Genomic DNA, 9,754 nt, shown 5'->3' with positions numbered 1-9,754 from the left:
CCTGAAATCTGGATGTGGCAACAGCCCCCTGCAGAAGGCAGCACGGGCTCTGCAGTGGGAGGCACAGCCCAGCTGCTGTTCCCCGTGCCCAAGCTACCCTCCAGCACCATTCCCAGCCTCCTGTGCTCACTTCCCTGCTCATCCAGCTCAAAACACCATCTGCTCCCACCCAAGGGGCAGCCTGTGCACCCTCTGTGGCACGATGCTGCGTCCTGTCCCGGCTGTGACAGGGAGTGGTGGGGAAAGGCAGAGAGGGGCTTGCAGCTCACAGCAAACCCCGGCCCAGCAGACACACAGAGGCAGAGGCAGAAATATTTTGGCAAGTGTAATAGATGACTTGGATATTGCTTGCAGACAATGGGTGCCATCCCAGATTTCTCCATGGCTGCAAAGTAGTTATTGCCAGCAGAGCAGGGAATTCTTCTGCACGTACACAGGGGCCATTAGGAGGCACAGATTTCATCACAGAGAGATTCAACTGCTTAGATGTTGAGCTGGAGAATTATTTTTCACAATCCCAGCAGAAGAAGCCAATTGTAGCTGCAAGATGGGTGCTTTGGTGCACTCGTGGTTGAACAGCCAATTGCTGTTCTTAACCTAATCCTAAGAAATAAGCCACATATTAGAGATAAAGCTGGAATTAGCAGGGCATATGGGACCTAATATTCATAGGATTACATGTAAAATATTAAGGTCTGATCCTGCTGACCTTTCCTCTATCAGCAGTCTCACTGATACTTCTTATATGTATGTATATAGGCCTATTTTTTAGACAAATAATAGCTGTGATGATAAATCATAGATAAAGCTGTGTGGACATGCTGAAGTCTTTAAAAGATGACTGGTGACTTTCTCTGGTTTTGGATATGTCTTTTAACTTCCCTTGAAAAGTCAAAATTAAAGACAACCTCAATTATTACCCAAAAAATTACCTCTTGATCTCTGGGGAACAGACCTTGAAGGCTACAAGGGAAAATACAGACTATGTTTCTCTACCACATCACCTTCAGAGAGGTGGTAATGCTGAAGCAAATAACCTAGTTTAAGTGATATTTAAATTAACACAACATAAAATAACACACAACTCAGACCACGCTAGCCCTTAGGTATGACCTTATTAGTATTTAGGTGTGATAACATTAAAAGCCTTCATATATTTGGAGGCAAGAATGAAACTGGAACATTTCTATAATTAAAATGTGTGTATCTTGATGAGGAAATAGGTACATATCATTCAGTAATGCTATCAGTGAGGTGTGAGGGAAGATAAAAACATTGTTTGGTTGTTGCTTGAACCTGACTTTCCACTAAAAATACAGGGAAACTTACTTATTCCAGCATCAGCCCACTCAAATGTACAGGTCTTTGAGAAGTTAAAAGCATGTTTGCACTTACCTTGTCTGTGCTTTCCCGTGTGTGCTCTGTTCTGCATGTCATGGCAGAAATACCAGGATTAGACCCCTGTCACTGAATCAGCGATAAAGACCATTAATTCAATCTGGCATCACTGGGTGCCCATTCCCAGCTGATCTGATTGAGTTCCAGTGGATTAGCCTAGATACATCAGATGCTAAAATAACCCACTAACCTATGACCAAGAATGGCATAGGGAGAGGAGACACTGCATGCAAACTTCTGCACCTCTCTTGTCCTTCTTAAAATACAGAGCCATGGCAGGCACACATTGATCCCATTCATGATGACAGCTGTTAGCCAGACACACAGATCCATTGTCTGCATTGCTGATGGCCATCTAAGGACAATAATCACACTTGCCATCAAGGCAGACCTCTGCTCTGAGGACCCTGTCTTGAGGTCATTAAGGGTCCATACATCTGACTTAATGCTGCAAGATGCCAGGGTCTCTGAGCAGTGTGAAATCTCTGGAGCTGCTCTCAGACATCTGCTATAGGTTTTCAGCACAAAGATTTTACCTAGTGCAGCTGAGCTTCTCCATGCTTTGGTAGCTGGAGTGAGAGGAAGCTGAGCATCAATTAGAGATGCTGAAGAGCTCTTTATATCCACTGTAGAGCTGCTGTGGCTCTGTGCAAGTCCCAAATAGCATGACCTGACATGTGTGCTTTCATTGTCCTGAAAAATTAGACATTTTCAATTTACATATCAGGAATATTCTAAGCTGCAGTGAGGCTCTTGCACCTGTATCACAACCTCTTATGGCAGGCTGCTGGCACCAGCCAGCTGCCACCATTGCACTGCTCTGGAAAGTGCCATTCAGGGCTCTCTCACGTGCAGACACATGTTCTGCTGTAATGGTGAAATACTGCTTCCAAGTATGAAATAATGTTGTGAAGTACTGCTGTGTTTGGTGCTTTTTGTGTGTCTTGCCTCAGCTCAGCCCACACCACCCAAAGCCCCCCCCCATGCTGCATTGGAAGCTACAGAGGGACCCATGGGGCCCCGGGATCCCACTGCAATCTCTCAGGAAAGGGCCTCTCATGGGGGCCTGGGTCAGGAGGAAAGGTCTGAGGAGCAGTCACAGTGTGCCAGGCACTTGGGATGCACTGGGGACACCCACATTGTATTGATCTAACAGAATCCCACAGAATTCTGAAGATCCTAAATACAGGGGAGAGATCAGGGCCTTGGCCAGCCTCGGTCTCAGCTGCACCCACTTTGCTCACAGTTGTAAGCTACAAAGTGCATGTACAAGCCAGAAAGCTGCTGTAACACCAGATGAGCTCCCAGGATGGGAGTAACCCTTCCATAAGCAAACAGCTCAGTGAGAACCTGCAAGTTTAGCCCCATGAATAGCTCAGTGCAATAGTGATAGGACGAGCACCTTGAACATGTTGGGGTCCTGACAATACCAACAGGGGCCAGAATGTCTGGGACCTCCAGGATCCACCTTCATGAACATCACTGTTCTATTCACAGAACAGGGGTCGTTGTGCCACTTTGCTTGTCCAGGAAAAGTTACCCAGTCCCTTGCCCTCCTGTAGGATGCTTCATGTCACAGTGTTGGCACAGGGAGAAGATGGGATCTGGTCCACAGTTCTGGACCCCGTAGAAAGGTTGGGAATGCCCTGTCTGGGAGCTGCCTAGGCACAGGCATTGCTGCAGTTCAGTATTGCAGTGATTGAGGTAGAAGTACCTACAATTCATCTTTCAGAGACTTTGCATAAAGCCAGATGTATAGGAAGGGGAAATGCAAATAAGGCTATCAAGGCTATCAAGTCCTCTTCCTTCAGGGAAACCCACTTCTTAAATGCAGTAGGATATTGATTGATGGTCTGGGCTGCTTTTGAGCTAGAAAGAGAATACTGATCTCTGGGGCTTTCCATAAGAAATGCAGTACAGCTGGGCCAATTTTCTTTGAAAGGTATGTGAGAGTGCCAGGATTGCTGCACACAAAGGATAACTTCTGCAGGCTCCATTGAGCATAAAAGAAAACAGGTACAATGCCTCTTAGGAAGAAAGGGAAAATATTTTGCTATGGATTTTTAATGCAGTTTATCACTGTAAAGAGATACTGAAATGTTAAGGTATTATTCATAATACTTTCATTTGCCATACAAAGAGTTAAACCCATTACCAAAAGATGTCTCCACTTAAGAATCTGCTTATCAGATTGTTTTCCTAGGTGAGAAGATAGCAGAATACATTTTTCCTGGTAATGCTCCCTTCATAAATCAAATCAATGAAATACTACTGAAGGGTATTTAAATATAGTTTTGCCCACAGATGTAGGAGCAGAACTTTGGCAGAAGAACGAGTGACAGATTTAATTAGCATTCCAATTCAAGGAAATAAATGGAATTGTCTGTCACAAAATGGTGTTTATATCAAGAGGTTTTATTGCAATATTTGTGCTCAAGACCAAATGACTTACTGTTGCTGAAAAGTGATAGCAGGTTATTTTCTTCCATTTTTTATATATTACCTTGTAGTCAGGTTAAAGAAATCAGTGATGTCTGAACATGGTCCTAGGACATGCATGTAGTTTATATGTATGGTGGCATGTGTGCCCACATCTGTGCATTAATCCTGCTGTGACTGATACCAGTTCTCAGCAGCATACTGGGTAAAAGATAAGTCAAATAATTACTTCCTACAGAGTGATTTGAATAGCAAAATGAAAACTTTCTTCAGAGCTATTGTTTAGGCATCTATAGGAGGGCATATGTGGCCTGCCTCCCTAAAAATCCTCTCATGTGCATTAAATGTAGCAGCAAAGTTAGTTCAGAGGCTATAGCATTTTGAGTGCTTTAAGAACATCCTTTTCCCTAAGTACCAGTTCCATTTTTCAAAGGCTGCAATGTAGTGGGTGGCTAACAACATCCATCAGGCAGATCCAGTGGCACTGATGGGTTATTAATTTTGCATATGGTGGGTCTCATCATCAAGTGACTCACATGTAGATTCAAATGTAAATTTAAAAATTCCAGATCTAATTTTGGTCAGCTGCAGCAAAAACATGGGAACAGCCTGGCTTCTCACACTGACACATCAAGTCCTTGTTCCCAAAAGCTTCACTTGTAGGAGTGCCCAGGTGAGGAATTGGTTCATGAGGTATGCTACTATTACTCAGTAGTGCCAGCCAAACTCCCCTGCAAGCTGCCATGCAGTCCTGGTAAGACACAAAGAAATAACCCCAGCCAGACTCCCCAGAGCGTGGCTCTGACTTTGTGGCTAGGACTGGAATTATATTGTCAGAAAAGCAAAGAATCACCAAGGACATGGACCTTGGAAATCTATATCCCATGCACTCTCCTCTAGTATCAATACTGGTCTGGCTTGCTGGAAGGTGGAGTTTTCATCCAAGAAACTGTAAGAAAAGTGTTACAGTGAAAACTAGAGCTGCTTGATTAGCTTCGTAGTAATAGATGAATGAATGGATTTGGTATGACATGTATATAAATACAGAACCTGTGTAACATATAAAAAACTCTATATGCTATAAATAATCAGTTTATTTAGACAGCATAGTGTGCACAATGGTGTCTAAAGGGCAACTCAAGAGCATTTAGATGAACTTTTGATTGACACTGTAACATGTGGCATGACTACCAAGACTTTGTTCACAGCCAGTGAATTGAAGAAGCAGGCATTTCTGGGATCCCTTTCATCCTGCCCTAAAGGAGACCCCAAAAGTAGGCCATGCAAACTGCACCCCAGAAGTGCCTCTCTCTTCTTTGACTGCAAAGGGAACATAGGGTGACTGCAGTAAAGAGGTCAATGCCGAAGTTAAAGGTTTAAAAATAGAGGCGCTAAATTCCACCCATGTGGTTCAGCTAAGGGAGACAAAGTGAAACAGGTCAGGAAACCTTTGATGTGCTCACTCTGGTTGGTTACTTTTTAGTATCACTGAGTCTGATTTCCAGTCACTGTGATTTCACAGAGCTGTCAGTAAAGGGATGATTAGGGTCCTAAATATGGAAGAAACTTTAATTAGCTATTGGTACAGCAGGGCTTAGATCTGTGGAGATCAGAGTCCCTTTGTGCCAGAGTCTGTGCTAAGAAGTGATGGGAAACAACACCAGTCCCAGCCAGTTTGTAGGCTGAACAATCAGGAGCACAGAAGGGAAGAAATGCAGAGAGAAGTTGCTCCCTCACTACTTTCAAGTGGGAAGTCAGTGAAACACTGCACTGATAGGTGCAGAGAGAATGGGTAGAGATTTGAAAGAAATACATATCAAATTTATTCTGCCAGCCCTGCCATGCACCTGGCAAATCCCAGGAAGGGCCTGGACTCTGGTACCTGCTTTAGGCTTCCTGTGGCAAGAGCAGTGTAAGAAGCCTCCTTAACCATGCTAAGAGATGGCACTGGAGGCAATGTGGCCACATGCTCTGGAAGAGAATGAGATGGATGCGAGCAGGAGATGTGGCATGAGCAGGGCCTGGCAAACAGTACAAAGTGACACAAAGGCCAGAGTGAGGAAGGTTTCTGGGGCTGAACTAGTGCCCTGAGGACGAGCTACAACAGCGGAGTGAAACTGCTTACAGAAAACACAAGCACTCAGTGAAGCTGATGCACACATCTCTGGGTACATAAAGAAATTACCAGGTCTGTGATCAGAGCAATGGGAAACAAAAGCAGTTTTGGTACCAGCACTTTGAGCTGGGCTGGAGAAGGGTGAAGGGAGAATGTTACAGAGGAACAAAGTAGTGGCCCTCGGTGGAGTGAGAGGCTGCTTCTTCAGGCAAGTTCTGGGCATTATAGTGTTGCCTCTGAAAGCCAGAAGGAAAGCAAACACACACACACTGGTGGAGAAGCCTCTGCATTTCTGACAGCATTTTCTAATGTCCTAGAAGGCTTCAGTTCAAAGCTCAAGTGGAGCTGGAAGGTGTTTGGCTGCAGTGCCCTGTGGCTGAAGTCTCCATCCTGCTCTCAGAGCAGTCACTACCCCTGGGATCCCAGACATACCCACCACCACCACGAGGGACCAGCACTCCTCCTTGTCACCCCAGCACTGCACTCCTGCTGAGGCTGTGGAGTGATGCTCAAAATCCAGCATCTGCTTGGAAATAAAAATAAATATAATAATGTCAGCAGAGCAAGATCCAGGGCACACACATGGATATGAGACCTGTCCAGAAAAAGCACACAGAAGGACCCTTCTGTAGAGTGGGATATTCAGTGTTGATATCCCACATCCTGAGCCAACAGTGTAATCACTAGTATCACAATAAGACAGAGGTATTAACAGTGTTTTCTTAATGGGACCATTACTTGGTGTTGCTTTTTAAATGACTGAAAGGAAGATGGGATCTGTTTGGAATAGGTAATTATTTTTTAAGTCTTGTTTTGGTGATAAACTAGCATTCAATCCAATTTGTAATTTATTATTCTGATTTTTTCATTCAGTTGTAGAACAAAAAAACCCAACACTCCTATTATTTGCACAGCCCTAAATTCTACCCTCCATATGCCTTGGAAAAAATATAGCTTAAGAGCTTGTTTGATCCCTTCCAAATCCCCAAGACTTGCTGCCTGCAATAGGGTCTTCTGATATGTATGAAGTGACTAATTGTCTCTCATTTATTTTGCAAGGATGCCTTTATTGTTACATGAAGTTGCCATCTGTCCATCTTGGAGGCGAGAGTCCCAGAAGGTTTAATCCTCAATGATTACACAGTTTCAGGTGCCTCTCTAAAGGACAAAGATTGGCCTACTTTCCTCCCTGTGCTATGCAGAGGCTTCTCCATCAAGTAGCTTTTGAGTGAAAGGCTCAGCCTGAATGGCTAGATGGCAATTCACCTCCTCTGAGAAGGGGCTTTGTGAAAGACAAGTTCATTCAGTCAGATGGCCAAATTTAGAATATCTGACAAATTTAGTTTTAGGTCAGCAGCTTCCTTTTTTTTTGTTTAGTTTCTTCTACCCCACCTCAAATCCTTTTTCTTAAAAAATAAAACAGATTGATGACCATGCAAATTTTTTCTTTTTAAATGAGAATTTGGAACACCTAATTTCAAAGGTGTCTAAGTAAGGTATTTCAGCTTACTAAAAATTTCCCTTCTTTTTTAAGTCAAAAGCAATTAGCTTAACTGGAATTATTATTCATGAATAATATCCATTCCAACAGAAAGAGCATTTTTCACCAAATGTTACCCATACATATGCACACACAAAGTCAAGCAAATCCCCAAAGGTGCTGCTTATATAAGACATATTTCTCTCCCTTCACTTCTTCATGGATGACTGCACTATGGGATTTTTTTTTTTTTTTGCAAATGGGATAATAATTAGAAATAGCCTTCATATGAGTGCTTCGTGACCTTTGCAGCCAGAACTAGAATAAGCAGGGATGTGGTTTGGAGTGACTGCTGCACACACCCTTCTGTTTGTATTTTACAGGCATCAGTGCAGACCCTGAGCTCTGATTAAAACCCGAAGATTAAAATATGTTGAGCTGGTTGGCTCAGTCTCCCAGCTCTCCAGGTTCAAGCAACCTAGTTATAGCCAGCACCAGCCCTGCCTGCCCTGCAGAATAAACTCCAGTATAAAAAACAGAGAGAAAGTCCCTCGCAGGAGCGATGATGAGGTATCCAAGGCCATCCACAGGACGTCAGCTTAAATCTGGCCGGGGCTGGCAGTGACCAAAAAGCCAGCAGGGTCTGACAGCTGTCCCTGACAGCAAGGGGATTAGCTGTGTCAGCCTGGATGGCTGAAGGGCCCAGCAGAGAGCCCTGCAGCCCCACTGACCAGCCAGACCCCGACACCCCACCCTGCCCATCCAAAGCACCTGGCATGGCCGGGCACTGGGTGCTCCAGGGCTCACTCCCAACCCTCACACCAGCCTGGCCAAAGGCAGGTGCTGAAAGGTGCAGGTGGGAAGAGGTGGGGCAGAATAAAGCAGAATAAAGGCAGAATAAAGCATCAGCAAAAGAAGCCTTCATGAGAAAGATAAGGCAGAAAGAGGATTGTAGGAAAATTTTAATATTGCCTAGCGACAAATTATTATTGCCCAAGCAATAGTCCTGAAAAAGAACATTGCTACACTTTCACCTTGGTGAAGCAGCACATGCTGTAATTTATGAAAGCACAATCAGTACATTCTAATACAGGAACAAAAAGGTTGACTGAATTTGCAGATAAATTTTCAACTGGCACAGTGTAGAAATGAGAAAATTCAGAAAATTCCGGCTGACTTAAATAAGTGAGTTGAACTACAGCCTTTAAAATGGACTTTGCTGAAGTCTGTCCTATAAATCAAGATCCAAATCACCCATATGCTTCTGCCAGGGCAGAATGGAAGGTCTAGAAGCAGCAAGCAGCACCTTCTGTGCTGTCATAATGCTGAACTGGAGCAGCAAAGCCTGGCAGTCTCACTGCTGTAGCTTCTCTGCCCTCGCCCAACCCTGGCACCAGAGTGCCCACCCATGGCACTGGGAGGCTGCACAGGAATAGAGACAGAGCTGCCCTAAGCTGTGCCACAGGCTAAAGATGATCAAGCTGCTCTAAATCCAGCCTAATCAAATCTGTGCTTCAACAGAGGCCTGGGAGGTAGAGCACACACCTGGGGTGCTCAGAGCAGGTACAGGGGGGAAGGTGCTGATTCCTCCTCCAGCACTGCCCTGCTCCAGACATCTCACTCCTCTGTGCCTCAATTTACTCATCTGAGGGTAAGAATGCTTAGTTCCCTCTAAGGGTTACTGGCAGAAGGATTTCATATTTACACAGTGTTGAGGAAAGCGTTACAAAACACTTTTCAGTGAGCAGCTGGAATGGCATCTATTTCAGATCTACTTATTTTCTCTCTTACCCTTCTGGAGAGTTATAAAACAATTCAGTATTACCCATGACAGCTGGCAATGTTGAACCAATTCTGGTTTTTTTCAAGGTTGATCACAGAGCTTACAGGAGCCCAAGGTGGAACAGGGCTCCAGGCTCCCTGGAATTACAGAGTTCAGACAGGTTCTGAGTCACAGCCAGAGAGAAAGATCAAGCTCCAGCTCACAAAAAGCCAAACCAGTGCAGGGCTTTGAGGTCCTTCCAGAGCACAAGTCCTAACATAATCACTTACATTGCTTTTACTTCCAACCCACCTGCTCACCCTTGTATAAGATCACTTGGAGGAACAGCACCTGACATCTGGCATCCTAGACAAATTCAATAGCACGTTAAAAGTGTTGCAGTTTATGTACTATTCCTTGTGCTTTAGCCATGCTCTTATTATAGAGACATTTACTTGGTTCCCTGGAGAGAATATGATCAAGTTTTAATCTGAGATACTCAGTAAATGTGACAGTGCTAAACTTAAGGGATTTCAGCCAAGAATAAAAACAGATTCAA

The sequence above is a fragment of the Ammospiza caudacuta genome, chromosome 5 (genome assembly GCF_027887145.1).
Source record: "Ammospiza caudacuta isolate bAmmCau1 chromosome 5, bAmmCau1.pri, whole genome shotgun sequence".
Classification (NCBI taxonomy): domain Eukaryota; kingdom Metazoa; phylum Chordata; class Aves; order Passeriformes; family Passerellidae; genus Ammospiza; species Ammospiza caudacuta.
This window is presented reverse-complemented; position numbering follows the sequence as displayed.